Source organism: Procambarus clarkii, chromosome 46 (assembly GCF_040958095.1).
Source record: "Procambarus clarkii isolate CNS0578487 chromosome 46, FALCON_Pclarkii_2.0, whole genome shotgun sequence".
NCBI classification, from domain to species: domain Eukaryota; kingdom Metazoa; phylum Arthropoda; class Malacostraca; order Decapoda; family Cambaridae; genus Procambarus; species Procambarus clarkii.
In genome coordinates this window covers 3,398,775-3,424,975 of record NC_091195.1, presented here as the reverse complement: position 1 = coordinate 3,424,975, position 26,201 = coordinate 3,398,775, and the positions used below count along the sequence as shown (strand labels likewise).

Below are 26,201 nucleotides of genomic sequence, written 5' to 3'. Positions count from 1 at the left end.
TCCTTCTGAACTAGCAACAGTCTTCCGTCTGAACTAGCAACAGTCTTCCTTCTGAACTAGCAACAGTCTTCCTTCTGAACTAGCAACAGTCTTCCTTCTGAACTAGCAACAGTCTTCCTTCTGAACTAGCAACAGGCTTCCTTCTGAACTAGCAACAGTCTTCCTTCTGAACTAGCAACAGTCTTCCTTCTGAACTAGCAACAATGTTTCTTGTGAACCAACAACAGTGTTCCTTGTGAACCAGCAACAGTGTTCCTTGTGAACCAACAACAGTGTTCCTTGTGAACCAACAACAGTGTTCCTTGTGAACCAGCAACAGTGTTCCTTGTGAACCAGCAACAGTGTTCCTGGTGAACCATCAACAGTGTTCTTTGTGAATCAGCAACAGTGTTCCTTGTGAACCAGCAACAGTGTTCCTTGTGAACCAGCAACAGTGTTCCTTGTGAACCAGCAACAGTGTTCCTTGTGAACCAGCAACAGTGTTCCTTGTGAACCAGCAACAGTGTTCCTTGTGAACCAGCAACAGTGTTCCTTGTGAACCAACAACACAGTTCAGGAGAGAACAGCCCGCCACAGTCACACAGTCAGCCCCACAACATTAGGGTTCCGGCCTCCGGACAAATACTTGGTAAACAACAATTTGAAAGCAGTTATTACGGACTGATCACAGGAATATTAACATATATTTTCTTCCCATCATCCCGAGCCCGCAGCTGCGAGAACATGTGACTTTTACAGTTGTCAAAAGACAGGGGAAGATGGAGACAGAGGCAGGTAGGGAGAGATGTGAAGAGGGAGGGAGAGAGAGATAGAGAGGGGGAGAGAGAGAGAGAGGGAAGAGAGAGAGAGAGAGAGAGAGAGAGAGAGAGAGAGAGAGAGAGAGAGAGAGAGAGAGAGAGAGAGAGAGAGAGAGAGAGAGAGAGAGAGAGAGAGAGAGAGAGAGAGAGAGAGAGAGAGAGAGAGAGAGAGAGAGAGAGAGAGAGAGAGAGAGAGAGAGAGAGAGAGAGAGAGAGAGAGAGAGAGAGAGAGAGAGAGAGAGAGAGAGAGAGAGAGAGAGAGAGAGAGAGAGAGAGAGAGAGAGAGAGAGAGAGAGAGAGAGAGAGAGAGAGAGAGAGAGAGAGAGAGAGAGAGAGAGAGAGAGAGAGAGAGAGAGAGAGAGAGAGAGAGAGAGAGAGAGAGAGAGAGAGAGAGAGAGAGAGAGAGAGAGAGAGAGAGAGAGAGAGAGAGAGAGAGAGAGAGAGAGGAGAGAGAGAGAGAGAGAGAGAGAGAGAGAGAGAGAGAGAGAGAGAGAGAGAGAGAGAGAGAGAGAGAGAGAGAGAGAGAGAGAGAGAGAGAGAGAGAGAGAGAGAGAGAGAGAGAGAGAGAGAGAGAGAGAGAGAGAGAGAGAGAGAGAGAGAGAGAGAGAGAGAGAGAGAGAGAGAGAGAGAGAGAGAGAGAGAGAGAGAGAGAGAGAGAGAGAGAGAGAGAGAGAGAGAGAGAGAGAGAGAGAGAGAGAGAGAGAGAGAGAGAGAGAGAGAGAGAGAGAGAGAGAGAGAGAGAGAGAGAGAGAGAGAGAGAGAGAGAGAGAGAGAGAGAGAGAGAGAGAGAGAGAGAGAGAGAGAGAGAGAGAGAGAGAGAGAGAGAGAGAGAGAGAGAGAGAGAGAGAGAGAGAGAGAGAGAGAGAGAGAGAGAGAGAGAGAGAGAGAGAGAGAGAGAGAGAGAGAGAGAGAGAGAGAGAGAGAGAGAGAGAGAGAGAGAGAGAGAGAGAGAGAGAGAGAGGGAGAGAAAGAGATAGGGAGAGAGAAAGAGATAGGGAGAGAGAAAGAGAGAGGGAGAGAAAGAGATAGGGAGAGAGAAAGAGAGAGGGAGAGAGAGTGAGAGGGAGAGAAAGAGATAGGGAGAGAGAAAGAGAGAGGGAGAGAGAAAGAGAGAGGGAGAGAGAGTGAGAGGGAGAGAAAGAGATAGGGAGAGAGAAAGAGAGAGGGAGAGAGAGTGAGAGGGAGAGAAAGAGATAGGGAGAGAGAAAGAGATAGGGAGAGAGAAAGAGAGAGGGGGAGAGAAACAGAGAGGGGGAGAGAAACAGAGAGGGGGAGAGAAACAGAGCGGGAGAGAGAAACAGAGCGGGAGAGAGAAACAGAGCGGGAGAGAGAAACAGAGCGGGAGAGAGAAACAGAGCGGGAGAGAGAAAGAGAGAGAGACGGGGGAGAGAGAGAGAGACGGGGGAGAGAGAGAGAGACGGGGGAGAGAGAGAGAGAGAGAGGGGAGAGAGAGAGAGAGAGAGAGAGAGAGAGAGAGAGAGAGAGAGAGAGAGAGAGAGAGAGAGAGAGAGAGAGAGAGAGAGAGAGAGAGAGAGAGAGAGAGAGAGAGAGAGAGAGAGAGAGAGAGAGTGTGAGGGAGGGAGGGGGTAGAGAGGTGTAGGTAAAGGGAGAGAGGGGGAGAGAAAGAGAGAGGGGGGAAAGAGAACTGGGAGAAGGGAGAGACAGTTAATTGTGTGAGAGAGAGAGACAGAGAGACCCGGGCTCCACCGGGTGTCCCTACTAGTAAATTATGAAACCATTTCAAATAAATTTACTGCCAGTAACTTAAACAATGACGATAAATATAAATATGTGAGTCACTTAACAATATTTTCCTCCATAACTTCACTACAACACTGTCCACACACCTGCCAGTCCACCATACAGCAGGGAAAGTTACACTTAACACTATCTTCACTGATAACTTCACTACAACACTGGCCACACACCTGCCAGTCCACCATACAGCAGGGAAAGTTACACTTAACACTTTCTTCACTGATAACTTCACTACAACACTGTCCACACACCTGCCAGTCCACCATACAGCAGGGAAAGTTACACTTAACACTATCTTCACTGATAACTTCACTACAACACTGGCCACACACCTGTCAGTCTGCCATACAGCAGGGAAAGTTACACTTAACACTATCTTCACTGATAACTTCACTACAACACTGGCCACACACCTGTCAGTCCACCATACAGCAGGGAAAGTTACACTTAACACTATCTTCACTGATAACTTCACTACAACACTGGCCACACACCTGCCAGTCCACCATACAGCAGGGAATCAACATACTGTACGTGTTTGTGTCTCTCCAAGAAAGTACCAATTGTACTTGGTACAATAGTACCAAGAAAGTACCAAAAGAAAGTAAATAATCACTTAAAGTTCTACACTGACACAACCCATTGTACTTTCTCGTATATAAATAAATCTGCTGCCCGTTCTCAACATTTTTCACTCGTAAAAGTGTTCAATAGTTTTGTTGATACGTTTACGGCGACCAGCCAGGATATGACGGCTCAAGGCTCCACACACCAGTGATTGCACCATCACACGGCCTTGTATACTCTCACTCGGCCTTGTATACTTATCACAAGGAGTTATTATTATTATTATTTCACCAGGGAATATTACCCCTATTTACCATTACGTGTAATATCAAACGGTAGAGAATGTACACACAGGGCCAGAGTATATTAGTGTAAGTATGAGTACACACGCCCGCTGGCTGGGAGGTCCGGGGGAACACCACCTCTACTGACACTCCCTCTGTGGGGCCCCTGCTTGGCCCCGCGCCTCCAGTGCGCATGCGTCACTTCTCGTCTCGTCTCAGCAGGTTGTGCTTGCGGGGGTTGAGCTTCGGCTCTTTGGTCCCGCCTCTCAAGTGTCAATCTACTGGTGTACAGATTCTTGATTCTTCGGCTCTATCAAATCTACATATGAAACTGTGTATGGAGTCAGTCTCCTCCACATCACTGTCTAATGCATTCCATCTGTTAACTAATTTGACACTGAAAAAATATTTTTAATGTCTCTGTGGCTCATTTGGGTATTAAGTTTCTACCTGTGTCCCCTTGTTCATGTTCCACACGTACTAATTAGTTGGACCTTGTCCCACCCTGTCAGTTCCTGAAAATTTTGTAGGTGGTGATCATGTGCCCCCTTACTCTTCCGTCATCCAGGGACGTGAGGTGTAGCTCCTGTAGCCTTTCCTCGTAGCTCATATCTCAGTTCTTGGACTAGTCTGGTAACATACCTTGAGGTTACCTTGAGGTGCTTCCGGGGCTTAGCGTCCCCGAGGCCCGGTCGTCGACCAGGCCTCCTAGTTGCTGGACTGATCAACCAGGCTGTTGGACACGGCTGCTCGCAGCCTGACGTATGAGTCACAGCCTGGTTGCCACTAATATGCACACCGTTTCATACAAGATGTGGGAAAAACACTTAAAAACTAAGACTTAAGACTAAATGAAATCAAAAGCATGAAGTGAACTGAAGTAGATGAAAGAATTACCATAATTAAATGTCGAATTAACAACAACAATTGCAACAGACGAGCGGATAGTAATTTTGAGTAAATAAACTGACGGACTACAATTTTCTTAAGTTTATACATGTCAGGTATTAGCAGTTTTACAAGTTAGTCATTAATGATGTTTGATAATAGGAAGACAGTGGTTGACATTTAGGAGGTAAGGAATGTTACATGGAGTCGATTAGGTAGTACTTAGTGCTTCTCTTATACTGGTTGAGAGATGGACAGTCTTTGACGTGATTGGAAAGGTCATTCCACATTCTGGGTCCCTTGATTTGCATAGCGTTTCTAGTTTAGTTAAGTCTCAATCTTGAATTATGAAATAGATATTTGTTTCTAGTGTGGTGCCCCCAAGAGTTCTGTTACAACCCTTTAGGAGGCGTTTAAGGTCAGGATTGGCATTACAGTTCAGAGTTTAATATATATAGAGTACACATGAGAGGATGTGCAGTGACATAATATCTAACAAATTAAAAAATTTAAATAAATGTCCGAGTGCTGTCTAGAGCCAGAGTTTGTTATTATTCTAATAGCTAATTTATATGGAGTAATTAGAGGACGAAGATAATTTTGGGTAATAGAACCCCAAGCACATATACCATAGTTGAGATAAGGATAGATGAGAGAGTAATAGAGAGTTACCAAGCAAGGCCGAGGTACATAATATCTGATTTTAGAAAGAATGCCAACTGTTTTAGAAACTTTTTTCGTTATATTTTGAATGTGGTCCTGGAAAAAAATCGACTTGTTATCAATGAGAACACCAACAAGTGTAATTTCCAGGGTGGTGGTCACCCGGTGATGTTTGGTGAGATGTGGAGCTGCTTGTCGGCCCACCCACTTTAAGGCCCACTATAAATATACAGAATAAGGCCATTGCTGCCCTGCCGCCAACACTCACATCCACATCTCACCAAACATCACCAAGAACAGAAAACGGGACATCAGCTCAGTTTCGCAAGCCGCAACAATCTTCTTGTACATCAGTTTTTGTCCTTAGGTAAAGTATACATCAGAAAGTGACGTGCTATAACGAGAACGGGTTGGGTGAAGGGTAGGGAAGGTGGTGAAGGGTAGGGAAGGTGGTGAAGGGTAGGAAAGGTGTTGAAGGGTAGGGGGGTGATGAAGGGTAGGGAAGGTGGTGAAGGGTAGGGAAGGTGGTGAAGGGTAGGGAAGGTGGTGAAGGGTAGGGAAGGTGGTGAAGGGTAGGGAAGGTGGTGAAGGGTAGAGAAGGTGGTGAAGGGTAGGAAAGGTGGTGAAGGATAGGGAAGGTGGTGAATGGTTGGTAAGGTGGTGAAGGGTAGGGAAGGTGGTGAAGGGTAGGGAAGGTGGTGAAGGGTAGGGAAGGTGGTGGAGGGTAGGGAAGGTGGTGAAGGGTAGAGAAGGTGGTGAAGGTTAGGGTAGGGAAGGTGGTGAAGGGTAGGGGGTGATGAAGGGTCGGGAAGGTGGTAAAGGGTAGGGAAGGTGGTGAAGGGTAGGGAAGGTGGTGGAGGGTAGGGAAGGTGGTGAAGGGTAGGGAAGGTGTGAAGGGTAGGGAGGGTGGTGAAGGGTAGGGAATGTGGTGAAGGATAGGGAAGGTGGTGAAGGGTAGGGAAGATGGTGATGGGTAGAGAAAGTGGTGAAGGGTAGGGAAGGTGGTGAAGGGTCGGGAAGGTGGTAAAGGGTAGGGAAGGTTGTGAAGGGTAGGGAAGGTGGTGAAGGGTAGGGAAGGTGGTGAAGGGTAGGGAAGGTGGTGAAGGGTAGGAAAGGTGGTGAAGGATAGGGAAGGTGGTGAATGGTTGGTAAGGTGGTGAAGGGTAGGGAAGGTGGTGAAGGGTAGGGAAGGTGGTGAAGGGTAGGGAAGGTGGTGGAGGGTAGGGAATGTGGTGAAGGATAGGGAAGATGTTGATGGGTAGAGAAAGTGGTGAAGGGTAGGGGAAAGGGATGAAGGGTTGGGAAGGAGGAAATTGGTAGGGAAAGTTGTGAAGGGTAGGGAAGGTGGTGAAGAGAAGGGAAGGTGGTGAAAGGTAAGGATGGTAATAATAGGTTTTAAGGGTGGTGAAGAATAGGGATGGTGGTGAAGGGTAGAGAAGGTTTGAATGGGTTGTGAAGGCGGTGAAGAGTAAGGAAGGGGATGAAGGAGAAGGGAACGCGATGAAAAGTTAGGAAAGGGGTAAAGGGTAGGGAGGATGGGCATCCTGGTGACGCCTGCGGTGACGAGCAGCGTCTCTCTCACTATCAGCCACAACACCGCTGATGATACAAACACACCACTGTCACAGGGGCCCACATTGTCTCCTCTGAGGAGACACCACTGTCACAGGGCCCACATTGTCTCCTCTGAGGAGACACCACTGTCACAGGGGCCACATTGTCTCCTCTGAGGAGACACCACTGTCACAGGGGCCACATTGTCTCCTCTGAGGAGACACCACTGTCACAGGGGCCACATTGTCTCCTCTGAGGAGACACCAATGTCACAGGGGCCCATATTGTCTCCTCTGAGGAGACACCACTGTCACAGGGGCCCATATTGTCTCCTCTGAGGAGACACCACTGTCACAGGGGCCCATATTGTCTCCTCTGAGGAGACACCACTGTCACAGGGGCCCACATTGTCTCCTCTGAGGAGACACCACTGTCACAGGGGCCACATTGTCTCCTCTGAGGAGACACCACTGTCACAGGGGCCACATTGTCTCCTCTGAGGAGACACCACTGTCACAGGGGCCCACATTGTCTCCTCTGAGGAGACACCACTGTCACAGGGCCCACATTGTCTCCTCTGAGGAGACAATGTGTCAGCACGGGTGACAGGTGTACCAGGGTGTGTGTGTGTGTCAGCACGGGAGACAGGTATACCAGGGTGTGTGTGTGTGTGTCAGCATGGGACACAAGTGTACCGGGGTGTGTGTGTGTGTGTCAGCACGGGACACAAGTGTACCGGGGTGTGTGTGTCAGCACGGGAGACAGGTGTACCAGGGTGTGTGTGTGTGTGTGTGTCAGCACGGGTGACAGGTATACCGGTGTGTGTGTGTGTGTCAGCACGGGAGACAGGTGTACCGGGGGGTGTGTGTGTCAGCACGGGACACAATTGTACCGGGGTGTGTGTGTGTGTCAGCACGGGAGACAGGTGTACCAGGGTGTGTGTGTGTGTGTCAGCACGGGTGACAGGTGTACCGGGGTGTGTGTGTGTGTCAGCACGGGAGACAGGTGTACCAGGGTGTGTGTGTGTGTGTCAGCACGGGACACAAGTGTACCGGGGTGTGTGTGTGTGTCAGCACGGGAGACAGGTGTACCGGGGTGTGTGTGTCAGCACGGGTGACAGGTGTACCAGGGTGTGTGTGTGTGTGTGTCAGCACGGGAGACAGGTGTACCGGGGTGTGTGTGTCAGCACGGGTGACAGGTGTACCAGGGTGTGTGTGTCAGCACGGGAGACAGGTGTACAGGGGTGTGTGAGTGTCAGCACGGGAGACAGGTGTACCGGTGTGTGTGTGTGTGTGTCAGCACGGGGGACAGGTGTACCGGTGTGTGTGTGTGTGTCAGCACGGGAGACAGGTGTACCGGTGTGTGTGTGTGTGTCAGCACGGGGGACAGGTGTACCGGTGTGTGTGTGTGTGTCAGCACGGGGGACAGGTGTACCGGTGTGTGTGTGTGTGTCAGCACGGGAGACATGTGTACCGGTGTGTGTGTGTGTGTCAGCACGGGAGACAGGTGTACCGGGGGGTGTGTCAGCACGGGAGACAGGTGTACCAGGGTGTGTGTGTGTGTGTCAGCACGGGACACAAGTGTACCGGGGTGTGTGTGTGTGTGTCAGCACGGGACACAAGTGTACCGGGGTGTGTGTGTCAGCACGGGAGACAGGTGTACCAGGGTGTGTGTGTGTCAGCACGGGAGACAGGTGTACCAGGGTGTGTGTGTGTCAGCACGGGAGACAGGTGTACCAGGGTGTGTGTGTGTCAGCACGGGAGACAGGTATACCAGGGTGTGTGTGTGTGTCAGCACGGGAGACAGGTGTACCAGGGTGTGTGTGTGTCAGCACGGGAGACAGGTATACCAGGGTGTGTGTGTGTGTCAGCACGGGAGACAGGTGTACCAGGGTGTGTGTGTGTCAGCACGGGAGACAGGTATACCAGGGTGTGTGTGTGTGTCAGCACGGGTGACAGGTATACCTGTGTGTGAGTGTGTGTTAGCACGGGAGACAGGTACTCACCTAGTTGTGTTTGTGGAGGTTGAGCTCTGATTCTTTGGTCCCACCTCTCAACCGTCAATCAACAGGTGTACAGATTCCTGAGCCTATTGGGCTTTATCATATCTACACTTGAAACTGTGTATGGAGTCAGCCTCCACCACATCACATCCTAATGCATTCCATTTGTCAACCACTCTGACACTAAAAAAAATCTTTCTAATATCTCTGTGGCTCATTTGGGCACTCAGTTTCCACCTGTGTCCCCTTGTGCGTGTGCCCCTTGTGTTAAATTTCCTGTCTTTATCTACCCTATCAATTCCCTTCAGAATCTTAAATGTGGTGATCATGTCCCCCCTAACTCTTCTGTCTTCCAGCGAAGTGTGGCTTAATTCCTGTAGTCTCTCCTCGTAGCTCATACCTCTCAGCTCAGGTACTAGTCTGGTAGCAAACCTTTGAACCTTTTCCAGTTTAGTCTTATCTTAGACTAGATATGGACTCCATGCTGGGGCTTCATACTCCAGGATTGGCCTTACATATGTGGTATACAAAGTTCTGAATGATTTTTTATACAAGTTTCTGAATGCCGTTCGTATGTTGGCCAGCCTGGCATATGCCGCTGATGTTATCCGATTGATATGTGCTGCAGGAGACAGGTCTGGCGTGATATCAACCCCCAAGTCTTTTTCCTTCACTGACTCCTGAAGAATTTCCTCCCCCAGATGATACCTTGTATCTGGCCTCCTGCTCCCTACACCTATCTTCATTACATTACATATGGTTGGGTAGGGGCCCCACGAGCATAGGTGCCCCACGAGCATAGGTGCCCCACGAGCATAGGGGCCCCACGAGCATAGGTGCCCCACGAGCATAGGTGCCCCACGAGCATAGGGGCCCCACGAGCATAGGTGCCCCACGAGCATAGGTTCCCCACGAGCATAGGTGCCCCACGAGCATAGGTGCCCCACGAGCATAGGTGCCCCACGAGCATAGGGGCCCCACGAGCATAGGGTCCCCACGAGCATAGGGGCCCCACGAGCATAGGTGCCCCAGGAGCATAGGTGCCCCACGAGCATACGTGCCCCACGAACATAGGGGCCCCACGAGCACAGAGGCCACACGAGCATAGGTGCCCCACGAGCATAGGTGCCCCACGAGCATAGGTGCCCCACGAGCATAGGGGCCCCACGAGCATAGGGGCCCCACGAGCATAGGGTCCCCACGAGCATAGGGGCCCCATGAGCACAGGGGCCCCTCGAGCATAGGTGCCCCACGAGCATAGGTGCCCCACGAGCATAGGGGCCCCACGAGCATAGGTGCCCCACGAGCACAGGGGCCCCTCGAGCATAGGGGCCCCACGAGCATAGGGGCAGTACAAGCATAGGGGCCCCACGAACATAGGGGCCCCACGAGCATAGGTGCCCCACGAGCATAGGGTCCCCACGAGCATAGGGGCCCCATGAGAACAGGGGCCCCTCGAGCATAGGGGCCCCACGAGCATAGGGGCAGCACAAGCATAGGGGCCCAACGAGCATAGGGGCCCCACGAGCATAGGTGCCCTACGACCATAGGGGCCCCACGAACATAGGTGCCCTACGAGCATAGGGGCCCCACGAGCATAGGGGCCCCTACGAACACAGGGTCCCCACGAGCATAGGGGTCCCACGAGCATAGGGTCCCCACGAGCATAGGGGGCCCCATGAGCACAGGGGCCCTTCGAGCATAGGGGCCCCACGAGCATAGGGGCCCCTCGAGCATAGGTGTCCTACGAGCATAGGGGCCCTACAAGCATAGGTCCCCCACGAGCATAGTGGCCCCACGAGCATAGGGTCCCCACGAGCATACGGGCCCCACGAGCATAGGGGCCCTACGAGCATAGGTCCCCCACGAGCATAGGTGCCCCACGAGCATAGGGGCCCCACGAGCATAGGGGCCCCACGAGCATAGGTGCCTCACGAGCATAGGGGCTCCACGAGCATAGGGGCCCCACGAACATAGTGGCCCCACGAGCATACGGGCCCCACGACGAGCATACGTGCCCCACGAGCATAGGGGTACCACGAGCATAGGGTCCCCACGAGCATAGGGGCCTCAAGAGCATTGGACCCCACGAGCATAGGGGCCCACGAGCATAGGGTCCTCACGAGCATACGGGCCCCACGAGCATAGGGGCCCCACGAGCATAGGGGCCCCACAAGCATAGGGGCCCCACGAGCATAGGGGCACCACGAGCATAGGGGCCCCACGATCATGGGGGCCCCTACGAGCATAGGGGCCCCACGAGCATAAGGGCCACACGAGCATTGGGGCCCATGAGCATGGGGCCCCACGAGCATAGGGGCCCCACGAGCATAGGAGCCCCACGAGCATAGGGGCCCCACGAGCATAGGGTCCACACGAGCATAGAGGCCCCACGAGCATAGGTGCCCCACGAGCATAGGGTACTACGAGCATAGGTGCCCCACGAGCATAGGTGCCCCACGAGCATAGGGTACTACGAGCATAGAGGCCCCACGAGCATAGTGGCCCCACGAGCATAGGGTACTACGAGCATAGGGGCCCCACGAGCATAGGTGCCCCACGAGCATAGGGTACTACGAGCATAGAGGCCCCACGAGCATAGGGGCCCCACGAGCATAGGGTCCACACGAGCATAGAGGCCCCACGAGCGTAGGTGCCCCACGAGCATAGGGTACTACGAGCATAGGTGCCCCACGAGCATAGGTGCCCCACGAGCATAGGGTACTACGAGCATAGAGGCCCCACGAGCATAGGGGCCCCACGAGCACAGGGTACAACGAGCATAGGGGTCTCACGAGCATAGGGGCCCCACGAGCATAGGACATGCTCATTATGGAAGCAGACTGTTTAAATATTTAGGTCTTGTTGCAAGCACACTTATATAAGTTAACCCAACATCCTGGTGTGGGACTAAATATTATATATTTAAGATATATTTCCAGGTGAATAAACCTTTCAGCTGAAATGAAACGTAATGTTTTGAGTGGAGCACAGAAGAGGAAGAGGAAGAGAGCTGCAGAGGAGAAGGAGAACATTGGAAAACTTCCAAAACTATCATCGTGGCTCAACACAGGTGCAATGACAGCCACTCAAACCATTCCTTCAGATATACCATCCACATCAGCATCCACTCCTGCAGTGTCAGCCACTAGTACTCTTCCTTCAGATATAACATCCACATCAGCATCCACTCCTGCAGTGTCAGCCACTAGTACTCTTCCTTCAGATATAACATCCACATCAGCATCCACTCCTGCAGTCTCAGCCACTAGTACTCTTCCTTCAGATATAACATCCACATCAGCATCCACTCCTGCAGTGTCAGCCACTAGTTCTCTTCCTTCAGATATAACATCCACATCAGCATCCACTCCTGCAGTGTCAGCCACTAGTACTCTTCCTTCAGATATACCATCCACATCAGCATCCACTCCTGCAGTGTCAGCCACTAGTACTCTTCCTTCAGATATAACATCCACATCAGCATCCACTCCTGCAGTGTCAGCCACTAGTACTCTTCCTTCAGATATAACATCCACATCTACATCCATTCCTGCAACCATCATCCAGTTTCAGCAGACATGCCATCATTGCTTGTTGCTGCTGCTGGTGACATTTTACAAGAGGAAATACCCAAAGCTGTAACAGTAAAGGAGTTTGTAATCCAAGAGACAGATCCGGGACTGTGGAACATTAATGATACTAACACAATAGATTACTGGATTCGTAGTGGGCCCTCATCATGCTAGAATCATAATAGCAACCTTACAAACTCAAGCAGAAAGTATAAAACAGCTGGAGCAGAGAATATGAGGGAAAGGTATTTATCAAACAATGTGTTCAAACGTGAACTGCGGAATAGCGAGTATGTAAAACGTGAATGGCTACTCTATTCACCATCCCAAGGTCGTTTGTACGCCTTTGTATGTCGCCTATTGTCCAAGAAAGAATCTCACTTTGCTACAATGGGGTTCAGTGACTGGAAGTCCAGCAATGTTATTGTAGAACATAAAATTGGAGAAGAACATCGAAAGTGTATGACAGCATATATGATAAGGCATAAAGAAACTGGAAGTGAAGATTCTTTATTGCTTGAGCAACATGGCTCAGAGCAGGAATATTGCCATAAAGTGTTGACACGTGTGGTTTCTGTAATTCGCTTTCTTGCCTCAAGAGGTTTGGCATTTTGTGGAGAAAATCAGATTATTGTGTCAGCAAAAAATGGCAACTATTTAGGAATACTGGAGCTGCTGAGTGAGTTTGATCCTTTCCTGGAAGATCATCTCAATATATATATATGGAAATTTTGGAAAACGGAATCCGTCATATTTATCTGCATATATTAGTAAGGAATTTATTGAATTAATTGGACAACTGGTTTTTTGCACTATTCTTGAATAAGTAAATGAGTCCAAGTATTATTCGTTAAGTGAACATTTCACTCCAGACATCTCGCACACAGATCAACTGACATTTACTGTCTGATACATTAAAGGCTGCGAGTCTGTGCAACGTTTCTTGGTGTTCATCTCCATCTTTTCTCATGGAGCAAAGGATCTAACAGACACTGTCGTGGATTTTCTTAACGAGAACAAAATTCCACTATCAAACTACGGTAGTCAGTCATACGATAATGTCTCAAAAATGTCTGGACGATATATTGGACTGCCAACACGGATTCATCAACTCAGTGAGTTTGCCATCTATGTCCCCTGTGCTGGACACAGCCTTAACTTAACTTACTCTTGGTGGGAGTAAAAGCAACAGAGTGTTGTCTACAGACTGTCAAATTCTTTGACTTTATTCAGCATCTGTATTCACTTTTTGCTGGTTCTACTCATCCTGGATTGTTTTGACATCATCTTTAGAAATGATTTTGTGGTGAAGCGTCTGTGTGACAGACGATGGTCAGCACATAGTGATGCTGTTCATGCTCTGTATGGGAGGTTTAGAGAATATAAAACAGGCGCTGGATTCTCTATCAGCTGACAATGAACAGCAAGTGAATACAAGGCGAGAGGCAGAAGGATTGAGCAAAATAATGGAAAACCTGGAAACAATCTCTCTCACAATTCTTTGGAATGACATGCTAGAAAGAATAAACAAAACTAACAAGGTCCTACAATTAAATGATGTTATCTTGAGAGGTTATCTTTTATGATTAGGGGCTTAGCGTCCCCACGGCCTGGTCCTCGACCAGGCCTCCTTTTTGTTACACATCCCTAGGAAGCATCCCGTAGCAGCTGTCTAACTCCCAGGTACCTATTTACTATTAGGTGAACAGGTACATCAAGGTGAAAGAAACTCATTTGTTTCCGCCTCCGCCGGGCATCGAACCCGGAACCTTAGGACTACCAATCCCGAGCGCTGTCCACTCAGCCGCCAGGCCCATGAACAAGGATGTGAACATCCTTGTTTCCACAAATCTTTTTAAGTCTATGAAAACCTATTTTCAGGAAACTAGAGACAAGCTTAGTGAATATAAACTCAAGTCAGGAGTATGTGTCCAGATACAGATTACAGTGATGGGAAAAAGGGAAGGAAAACGAGGTGTGCGTCTTAGTAGATATGACGGATCAACAGAAGAAGAACTTCTAATGAAAACCCACAAATTCAAGGTGGAAACTTTCCTCCCTATTCTGGACACTAATCTTTGAACTGACAAAACGTGCAGAGGCTTATTCACAGATTGGAAATATGTTTTCTTTCTTCAGTGAATTGAAAACCATTGCTTCTGATGCACTAAATATATGTTTAATATTATCGACCATTTACTTAATATTCCTGTGTGTGTGGTTGTCGTAGGGGCCCCAGCACTCTGGTTGTCCCAGGGGCCCATAATGCTGTTAAGACGGCCCTGATCTCAATAAGACTAACTGGACCGACTCCAACCAGCCTATGGCTGTCCCGTACCCCAGACTATTTCCCCTGCAATGTTGAGTGAGATTAGCCACAAGCGTCGGACCTCCAGCCTTGGCTAGACACAGATATTCTCTCTTATAGATATAAATACTAGATGGGTCTCTCCTCCTTACCTCATCTTCTACTCCATTCTCTCCCTTCCCCTCTTCCCTCTCATGTCTCTCTCCCAATCTCCTATCCCTCTCTCTTCCTTTATCTCCCTCTCCACCTTTTACCCACTTCCACTCAACATCGTTCCCACTCCCATTCTCCCTTAAAATCTCCCCTACTCCCTTCACCCCTCTCCATTTTTCTTTCCCTCTCTCCTTCCTTCTCTTCCAAAGTCATCCCATCTCACCCACTCTCTCTCTGCTCCTATCTATCTATCTAGAAAGAGAGAGACAGACAGACAGACAGCCCCGGGCACCGCGGGGTTTCTCATCTAGGATATTACAAAACATTACGATATAATTACTGCTAATAACTTAATCTATGACGATAGATATAATTGTTTGAGGCACTTAACACTCCCCATTCTATTTTCCTCCATAACTTCACTACAACACTGTCCACACACCTGCCAGTCCACCATACAGCAGCGAATGAACATCCTGTACGTGTTCGTGTCTCCAAGAAAGTACCATTAAATAGCCTAAAGTTCTACACTGACACAACCCATTATACTTTCTCGTATATAAATAAATCTGCTGACCGTTCTCACGATTGTTCACTCTTAAAAATGTTCAATAGTTTTGTTGATACATTTACGGCGACCAGCCAGGATATGACGCCTGCAGGCTCCAGATACCAGTGATTGCATCATCACACGGCCTTGTTTGCTCATCACACGGCCTTGTATACTTATCACAAGGAGTTATTATTATTATTATTTCACCAGGGAATATTACCCCTATTTACCATTACGTGTAATATCAAACGGTAGAGAATGTACACACAGGGCCAGAGTATATTAGTGTAAGTATGTGTACACACGCCCGCTGGCTGGGAGGTCCGGGGGAACACCACCTCTACTGACACACTCCATCCGTGGGGCCCCTGCTTGGCCTCGCGCCTCCAGTGCAAATGCGTCACCTTCCGTTTTGTCTCACCTAGTTGTGCTTGCGGGGCCCATGCCTGGCGCGTCTCCAGTGCGCATGCGTCACCTTCCGTCTCGTCTCACCTAGTTGTGCTTGCGGGGCCCATGCCTGGCGCGTCTCCAGTGCGCATGCGTCACCTCCCGTCTCGTCTCACCTAGTTGTGCTTGTGGGGCCCATGCCTGGCGCGTCTCCAGTGCGCATGCGTCACCTCCCGTCTCGTCTCACCTAGTTGTGCTTGCGGGGCTCCTGCCTGGCGCGCCTCAAGTGCACATGCGTCACCTCCCGTCTCGTCTCACCTAGTTGAGCTTGTTGGGCCCCTGCCTAGTGCGCCTTCAGTGCGCATGCGTCACCTCCCGGCTCGTCTCACTAGCTTACAATTGGAATGTTCACCATTGGGGGATTCATTACCTGCAGCCACCTGCCATAGATATCCATATCCCAGCCTAATTCTGGCAATTACCATGTCACACTGTCTAGTGGAGAAGGCAATTTCTAGCAAAATTAACAAAATATTTGCAGGTACATTGTAAGAAAGTATAAAAATATTTTGAAATTAATTATAAAGATGCACTGTAAGAAAGTATAAAACAATACATTGTATAAGAAATTTGACAAGGTTAGAAGGTACATTAAAGTAAATTTATGGGTTATCCACATTGTAGCATAATTTGAGTATTATTGCAAGGTATAATGCAGTAAACTATGTGTTCAGTAAACATGATATAAGGTAACAGCAATGATTACAATGGTAAAGCTGTATGGCTTAGAAACATATTGTAACAGCTGATTCTCTCCTTCCCTCCCCTCTTCCCCCCCCCCTTCGCCTATTGGCCAGGGCCAAGAGGTTGACCTGAGGGTGGTCTTGCTAGCTGGTCCTCTTGATGCCTATGCTCCTCCACTCAGATTCCCTCTCCATCCACCTCTCATTCCCTCTCTCCCCCCATTCACCGGTTCCTCCTCCATACCAGGGGAGTCAAATGTCCCTACCTTTTATCTTGGAGGAGACAGGGTTGAACATAATTTATCAATTTGGTAAACATTGCGAGAGGTTCAATTATTACTTAACCTATTATAGGTATAGGTTAAGTAATAATTGTAATTAAGAAGCAATAAGATGCTTAACTTAACATACTAAGAAGGTTAGGTAAGGTCGGTGTTTTCTATGAAGCTTTTCAAAGTAAACTAAAATATTCACAATAAATTAGTATGTCACATATGCACTTATTTAATAAGTCAATATTGACCGTAAGAAAGTGTGAGAACGGGTTGATATCCTCCCTGCCTACAACCCTCAACCTCAAACCCTCCCTACCCAGGCTCCCCTCCCTGCCTACAACCCTCAACCTCAAACCCTCCCTGCCTACTACCCTCAACCTCAAACCCTCCCTACCCAGGCTCCCCTCCCTGCCTACTACCCTCAACCTCAAACCCTCCCTACCCAGGCTCCCCTCCCTGCCTACTACCCTCAACCTCAAACCCTCCCTACCCAGGCTCCCCTCCCTGCCTACAACCCTCAACCTCAAACCCTCCCTACCCAGGCTCCCCTCCCTGCCTACTACCCTCAACCTCAAACCCTCCCTACCCAGGCTCCCCTCCCTGCCTACTACCCTCAACCTCAAACCCTCCTTACCCAGGCTCCCCTCCCTGCCTACTACCCTCAACCTCAAACCCTCCCTACCTACAACCCCGTTTCCCATCCTCCCCTCCAGGTCAACCCATGTCCACCCCAAGCCCTGGCAGACTCATACTAACCCCAGCCAAATACCACCCAAACCCTTGTCAACGCGTTATTGGAATTGTGGAAAACTGCATTTCCCTCTCAACCCCCACCCTTACGACCCCCTGTTTACAACCCTCCCCCGACCTTCCCTCACCCTCTCCCTTATCCCCCAACCCATCCAACCAACCCCTTCCCCCTGTTACCCGCCCTACGCCCTCCATTAATCCTACACCTTGCTCCTCACCTCCCCTCCACCCCTCTTTCCCCCCTACCCCCATTCCTAGTGTAGCCTCTACAGAAGTTGCTGGGGAATGTAGCCAGCAGGCTTCTGGGACGCGTAAAATTTGTGATGAAATTTGTTGGAGGTGTCATGACCGAGGCCATTACAGGTATGTGTGCACGAGCACACGAGTCAAGGATGACCCAGAACACTTCGGTACGTTGGCTGGCAGACCTACGTTTGAGATGAAGGTGGAAGGTGTGAGATTGACGGTTTTTGTGGACACCGGAAGACAAGCAACGCTCATTAAAAAGTCAGCCTTCAGCACTCTTAAAGAGACACGCCTTAAGCGTTGTGGGAAGCATTTAACAGCAGTTAATGGTCAACATATTAATATCCTGGGCCAGGCCACTCTCAATTTTGAAGTGGATAAGGGAGAATCTTACCCACGCAATTGCACGATTGTCGAGATTTTTGCATTCCCTGGACAGATTTTATTGGGAATGGATTTTCTGGGACGGGTTAACTTTCTTTGTCTGCTCACGAGGGAGCAAGGAAGTGCAGCTTGAAGTTGGGCTGTCTTGCTGGTTTGCCCTGCTGGTGGTGGTTTGCCACTGACAGGGTGACGTTTGACTTAGCCATGGGGACTTCTCGCCCTCTAGTGAAGAGGACATTGTCGGCTGGTCTGGCATTTACGGTGCCGGTGTACCATCCGTTGGTTGGTGTCGCCCTGATGGACGTGCTTCATGTACAGCTGTCGGACCTGGTGGGCGTCCAGCTGCTTCAGGGCAACCGTGCTGTGGTCAAGTTCCACCTCCAGGCTGCCTTTCAGGCGCTTCTCGAGCAGTGTGAGGGGCGTGTTTACCCTCTCCCTGATACTGCTGGCTCTGTTAAGATGGAGAATCTTAGTGTGACCTTGACGTCTGTGACGTGCATGGTGCCCACTTTGAATTTCAGGACGACTTTTTAACCTCCTGTTTTGAACGATTTGGGACAGTGTTAAGTGTTCGTTGGAAGAAGGTCCTTGCCGGGCACTGGTTGATACCTGGTTGATGGGGTTCTGGGAGTTCTTCTACTCCCCAAGCCCAGCCCGAGGCTAGACTTGACTTGTGAGAGTTTGGTCCACCAGGCTGTTGCTTAGAGCGGCCCGCAGGCCCACATACCCACCACAGCCCGGTTGGTCCGGCACTCTTTGAAGGAAACAATCTAGTTTCCTCTTGAAGATGTCCGCGGTTGTTCCTGTAATATTTCTGATGTTCGCTGGTAGGACGTTGAACAACCGTGGACCTCTGATGTTTATACAGTGTTCTCTGATTGTGCCCATGGCACCTCAGCTCTTTACTGGTTCTATTCTGCATTTTCTTCCATGTCGTTCACTCCAGTACGTTGTTATTTTACTGTGTAGATTTGGGACCTGTCCCTCTAGTACTTTCCATGTGTATATTATTTGGTATCTCTCTCGTCTCCTTTCTATTGAGTACATTTGGAGAGCTTTGAGACGATCCCAATAATTTAGGTGCTTTATCTCGTCTATGCGTGCCGTATATGTTCTCTGTATTCCCTCAATTTCAGCAATCTCTCCTGCTCTGAAGGGGGAAGTGAATACTAAGCAGTACTCAAGACGGGACAACACAAGTGATTTGAAGAGTACAACCATTGTGATGGGATCTCTGGACTTAAAGGTTTTCGTAATCCATCCTATCATTTTTCTGGCTGACGCAATACTTGCTTGGTTATGCTCCCTAAACGTTAGGTCGTCGGACATCATTATTCCCAAATCCTTGACATGCTGTTTTCCTACTATGGGCAGATTCGATTGTGTTTTGTACCCTGTATTATGTTTAAGATCCTCATTATTGCCGTATCTGAGTACCTGGAATTTATCACCGTTAAACATCATGTTATTTTCTGCTGCACAATCGAAAACTTTGTTAATATCTGTTTGTAGTTTATCAATGTCTTCAGCAGAGGTAATTTTCATGCTGATTTTTGTATCATCTGCAAAGGATGACACGAAGCTGTGACTTGTGTTTTTGTCTATGTCTGATATGAGAATAAGGAACAGCAGTGGTGCAAGAACTGTACCTTGAGGTACAAAGCTTTTAACTGCGCTCGGACTCGATTTTACTTGATTGACTGTTACTCTTTGTGTTCTGTTCGACAGGAAATTGAGTATCCAGCGTCCTACTTTACAAGTTATACCCATTGACCTCATTTTGTGTGCAATCACTCCGTCTTATCTTGAGGTTATCTTGAGATGATTTCGGGGCTTTAGTGTCCCCGCGGCCCGGTCCTCGACCAGGCCTCCACCCCCAGTAAGCAGCCAGTGACAGCTGACTAACACCCAGGAACCTATTTACTGCTAGGTAACAGGGGCATAGGGTCAAAGAAACTCTGCCCATTGTTTCTCGCCGGCGCCTGGGATCGAATCCAGGACCACAGGATCACAAGTCCAGCGTGCTGTCCGCTCGGCCGACTGGCTGCCTCACATTTGTCGAATGCCTTTGCAAAATCTGTGTATACGACATCTGCATTATGTTTTTCCTCTAATGCCTCAGTGATTTTGTCATAGTGGTCAAGTAGCTGTGAGAGGCATGATCTTTCTGCTCTAAATCCATGTTGGCCTGGGTTGTGGAGGTCATTGGTTTCCATGAATCTAGTGACCTGACTCCTGATCACTCTCTCAAATACTTTTATTATGTGGGACGTTAGTGCAACTGGTCTATAATTCTTTGCTAATGCTTTGCTACCACCCTTGTGTAGAGGGGCAATGTCTGCTACTTTAAGCGCATCTGTTATCTCCCCCGTGTCCAAGCTCTTCCTCCACACTATACTGAGTGCCTGTGCTACTGACACTTTGCATTTCTTTATAAATATTGAATTCCATGAGTCTGGGCCCGGGGCTGATTGCATGAGCATATTGTCAATTTCTCTTTCAAAATCTGCCACGCTCGAGCTGATATCAGTTATATTTACAGGTGTTTGAGTATCATTCATAAAGAAATTGTCCGAATCTTCCACTTTCATGCTGAGTATTGGAGTGCTAAACATGTCCTCATACTGCTTTTTTAGGATTTCACTAATTTCTTTGTCATCCTCAGTGTATGAACCTTCACTAATAAGAATAGGTCCAATACTGGCAGTGGTTTTCGCTTTTGATTTAGCATATGTGAAGAAATATTTTGGGTTTTTCTTTATTTCTTGAATTGCTTTCTGTTCTAGTTGCCTTTCTTCAGTCTGATAGGAATGCTTCAGTTTCTGTTCGATTTCTTCAATCTCCCTGTTTAAATTATTTCTTCTTTGTATGGAGAGTCGTGTCTGCTTAAGCATTTCCGTTAATTTCTTCCTCCTTTTGTAATGTCGTCTGCGTTCTCTTTCTACATTGGACCTCTCTCTGGCTTTCCTCAAAGGAACATGTTTCAGACAGACTTCATATGCTTCAGAAGTCATAAGAACATAAGAACAAAGGTAACTGCAGAAGGCCTATTGGCCCATACGAGGCAGCTCCTATTCTATAACCACCCAATCCCACTCATATACTTGTCCAACCCGTGCTTGAAACAATCGAGGGACCCCACCTCCACCACGTTACGCGGCAATTGGTTCCACAAATCAACAACCCTGTTACTGAACCTGTATTTACCCAAGTCTTTCCTAAAACTAAACTTATCCAATTTATACCCATTGTTTCGTGTTCTGTCTTGTGTTGATATTTTTAATACATAAGAACATAAGAACAAAGGCAACTGCAGAAGGCCTATTGGCCCATACGAGGCAGCTCCTATTTATAACCACCCAATCCCACTCATATACTTATCCAACCCGCGCTTGAAACAATCGAGGGACCCAACCTCCAGCACGTTACGCGGTAATTGGTTCCACAAATCAACAACCCTGTTACTGAACCAGTATTTACCCAAGTCTTTCCTAAATCTAAACTTATCCAATTTATATCCATTGTTTCGTGTTCTGTCCTGTGTTGATACTTTTAATACCCTATTAATATCCCCCCGGTTATGTCCATTCATCCACTTGTAAACCTCTATCATGTCACCCCTAACTCTTCGCCTTTCCAGTGAATGCAACTTAAGCTTTGTTAATCTTTCTTCATATGAAAGATTTCTAATTTGGGGAATTAACTTAGTCATCCTACGCTGGACACGTTCAAGTGAATTTATATCCATTCTATAATATGGCGACCAAAACTGAACTGCATAATCTAAATGGGGCCTAACTAGAGCAAGATATAGCTTGAGAACCACACCAGGTGTCTTGTTACTAACGCTGCGATTAATAAATCCAAGTGTCCGATTTGCCTTATTACGAACATTTATGCATTGATCCTTTTGTTTTAAATTCTTACTAATCATAACTCCCAGATCCCTTTCGCAATCCGACTTCGCAATCACAACACCATCTAGCTCGTATCTTGTAACTCTATCATCATTACCTAACCTCAGAACTTTACATTTATCAGCATTAAACTGCATCTGCCAATCCTTTGACCATTTCAAAACCCTATCTAGATCAACTTGAAGTGATAGTGAGTCCTCCTCCGAATTAATTTCCCTACCGATTTTCGTATCATCGGCAAATTTGCAAATGTTGCTACTCAAACCTGAATCTAAATCATTTATATATATTATAAACAACAGAGGTCCCAGGACAGAGCCTTGAGGCACTCCACTTACAACATTTTCCCACTCTGACTTGATTCCATTTATACTAACTCTCTGTTTCCTTTGGTATAGCCATGCCCTAATCCAGCTTAATATAGCACCCCCAATACCATGAGACTCTATTTTTTTAATCAGTCTTTCATGTGGCACTGTATCAAAAGCTTTGCTAAAGTCAAGGTATACAACATCGCAATCCTTACCACTATCAACTGCCTCAACAATGCTAGAATAAAAAGATAACAAATTTGTTAAACATGAACGGCCATTTATAAAACCATGTTGCGACTCAATTATTAATTTATGTTTTTCAAGATGAAGACGAATTTTATAAGAACAAAGGTAACTGCAGAAGGCCTATTGGCCCATACGAGGCAGCTCCTATTCTATAACCACCCAATCCCACTCATATACTTGTCCAACCCGTGCTTGAAACAATCGAGGGACCCCACCTCCACAATGTTACGCGGCAATTGGTTCCACAAATCAACAACCCTGTTACTGAACCAGTATTTACCCAAGTCTTTCCTAAATCTAAACTTATCCAATTTATACCCATTGTTTCGTGTTCTGTCCTGTGTTGATACTTTTAATACCCTATTAATATCCCCCCGGTTATGTCCATTCATCCACTTGTAAACCTCTATCATGTCACCCCTAACTCTTCGCCTTTCCAGTGAATGCAACTTAAGCTTTGTTAATCTTTCTTCATATGAAAGATTTCTAATTTGGGGAATTAACTTAGTCATCCTACGCTGGACACGTTCAAGTGAATTTATATCCATTCTATAATATGGCGACCAAAACTGAACTGCATAATCTAAATGGGGCCTAACTAGAGCAAGATATAGCTTGAGAACCACACCAGGTGTCTTGTTACTAACGCTGCGATTAATAAATCCAAGTGTCCGATTTGCCTTATTACGAACATTTATGCATTGATCCTTTTGTTTTAAATTCTTACTAATCATAACTCCCAGATCCCTTTCGCAATCCGACTTCGCAATCACAACACCATCTAGCTCGTATCTTGTAACTCTATCATCATTACCTAACCTCAGAACTTTACATTTATCAGCATTAAACTGCATCTGCCAATCCTTTGACCATTTCAGAACCCTATCTAGATCAACTTGAAGTGATAGTGAGTCCTCCTCCGAATTAATTTCCCTACCGATTTTCGTATCATCGGCAAATTTGCAAATGTTGCTACTCAAACCTGAATCTAAATCATTTATATATATTATAAACAACAGAGGTCCCAGGACAGAGCCTTGAGGCACTCCACTTACAACATTTTCCCACTCTGACTTGATTCCATTTATACTAACTCTCTGTTTCCTTTGGTATAGCCATGCCCTAATCCAGCTTAATATAGCACCCCCATACCTTGCTATACCTTATACATACCTTATTTGCTATTATAGATTCGAGTAACTTTCCCACAATAGACGTTAGGCTAATTGGTCGATAGTTAGACGCAAGTGATCTATCTCCTTTCTTAAAAACTGGTATCACATTAGCAACTTTCCAAAACTCTGGCACTCTGCCTGACTCTATTGATTTATTAAATATGGTTGACAGTGGGTCACAAAGCTCCTCTTTGCATTCTTTAAGCACCCTAGCAAACACTTCATCCGGCCCTGGGGATTTGTTTGGTTTGAGTTTTACTATTTGTTTAAGAACATCCTCCCTGGTAACTGCTAAACTCGTCAACCTGTCCTCGTCCCCACCCACATAGACTTGTTCGGCTGAAGGCATATTGTTAAGTTCCTCTTTAGTAAATACAGATACAAAATATTTATTAAAAATACTACTCATCTCTTCATCACTATCTGTTATTTGACCTGTCTCAGTTTTTAATGGACCTATCCTTTCCCTAGTCTTAGTACGATATAACTGAAAAAACCCTTTAGGATTTGTCTTTGCTTGCCCTGCTATGCGAACTTCATAGTTTCTTTTTGCTTTCCTTATCTCTTTTTTAACATTTCTAACCAGTTGTACGAATTCCTGTTCTAAAGTGACCTCCCCATTTTTAATCCTTTTGTACCAAGCTCTCTTTTTACCTATAAGGTTCTTCAAATTCTTTGTTATCCACTTTGGGTCATTAGTATACGATCTATTCAATTTGTATGGTATACTACGTTCCTGTGCTTTGTTTAGAATATTCTTAAATAAGTTATATATTGAATCCACATCGAAATCCCCATTTAAGTCACCTATCGCTGGGTTCATATCTCGCTCCAAGACCGGCCCACACCCCATACCCAAGCCTTTCCAATCAATTTGACCCAAAAAATTTCTTAGGCTATTAAAATCAGCTTTTCGAAAATCTGGCACTTTAACAGAATTTTCTCCTACTGGTCTATTCCATTCTATGCTAAATCTGATTTCTTTGTGATCACTGCTCCCTAGCTCACTCCCTATTTCGATGTCATTAATTTGCGTTTCCCTGTTAGTTAACACTAAATCTAAAATATTATTTTCCCGTGTTGGTTCCTTAATGTGTTGCGTAAGAAAGCAATCGTCAATTAATTCTAGAAAATCTTCTGCTTCACTATTCCCTGTTTTGTTCAACCAGTTTATACCGCTAAAATTAAAGTCACCCATGACATAAATACTGTTAGATCTAGATGCTCTAGATATTTCATCCCATAGATGCTTTGCTTCCATTCTGTCTAAATTTGGTGGCCTATATATTACTCCTATTATAATATTATTAGCTTTTTCGTTTAATTCAATCCAAATAGTTTCTGTGTGTGGCTCAGTTTTGATTCCCTCTTTGATACTACATAAGAACATAAGAACAAAGGTAACTGCAGAAGGCCTATTGGCCCATACGAGGCAGCTCCTATTCTATAACCACCCAATCCCACTCATATACTTGTCCAACCCGTGCTTGAAACAATCGAGGGACCCCACCTCCACAATGTTACGCGGCAATTGGTTCCACAAATCAACAACCCTGTTACTGAACCAGTATTTACCCAAGTCTTTCCTAAATCTAAACTTATCCAATTTATATCCATTGTTTCGTGTTCTGTCCTGTGTTGATACTTTTAATACCCTATTAATATCCCCCCGGTTATGTCCATTCATCCACTTGTAAACCTCTATCATGTCACCCCTAACTCTTCGCCTTTCCAGTGAATGCAACTTAAGCTTTGTTAATCTTTCTTCATATGAAAGATTTCTAATTTGGGGAATTAACTTAGTCATCCTACGCTGGACACGTTCAAGTGAATTTATATCCATTCTATAATATGGCGACCAAAACTGAACTGCATAATCTAAATGGGGCCTAACTAGAGCAAGATATAGCTTGAGAACCACACCAGGTGTCTTGTTACTAACGCTGCGATTAATAAATCCAAGTGTCCGATTTGCCTTATTACGAACATTTATGCATTGATCCTTTTGTTTTAAATTCTTACTAATCATAACTCCCAGATCCCTTTCGCAATCCGATTTCGCAATCACAACACCATCTAGCTCGTATCTTGTAACTCTATCATCATTACCTAACCTCAGAACTTTACATTTATCAGCATTAAACTGCATCTGCCAATCCTTTGACCATTTCAAAACCCTATCTAGATCAACTTGAAGTGATAGTGAGTCCTCCTCCGAATTAATTTCCCTACCGATTTTCGTATCATCGGCAAATTTGCAAATGTTGCTACTCAAACCTGAATCTAAATCATTTATATATATTATAAACAACAGAGGTCCCAGGACAGAGCCTTGAGGCACTCCACTTACAACATTTTCCCACTCTGACTTGATTCCATTTATACTAACTCTCTGTTTCCTTTGGTATAGCCATGCCCTAATCCAGCTTAATATAGCACCCCCAATACCATGAGACTCTATTTTTTTAATCAGTCTTTCATGTGGCACTGTATCAAAAGCTTTGCTAAAGTCAAGGTATACAACATCGCAATCCTTACCACTATCAACTGCCTCAACAATGCTAGAATAAAAAGATAACAAATTTGTTAAACATGAACGGCCATTTATAAAACCATGTTGCGACTCAATTATTAATTTATGTTTTTCAAGATGAAGACGAAT

General features: G+C 46.7%; 2 protein-coding genes across 3 annotated transcripts in view; both read right to left on the bottom strand.

Annotated features, from left to right (window-relative positions):
* The window catches only part of LOC123753418 (uncharacterized), a 45,022-nt gene extending 41,252 nt beyond the window's left edge, over positions 1 to 3,770 (bottom strand). Inside the window, exon 1 of one of the 2 annotated variants that reach the window (XM_069301651.1) lies at positions 3,437 to 3,770. The gene's annotated coding sequence lies outside the window, so the exon portion shown is untranslated. The remainder of the gene's footprint in view (positions 1 to 3,436) is intronic. The other variant, XM_069301652.1, reaches the window with a different exon arrangement.
* The window catches only part of LOC123752831 (uncharacterized), a 192,864-nt gene that overhangs the window by 41,252 nt on the left and 125,411 nt on the right, over positions 1 to 26,201 (bottom strand). The window lies entirely within an intron of this gene.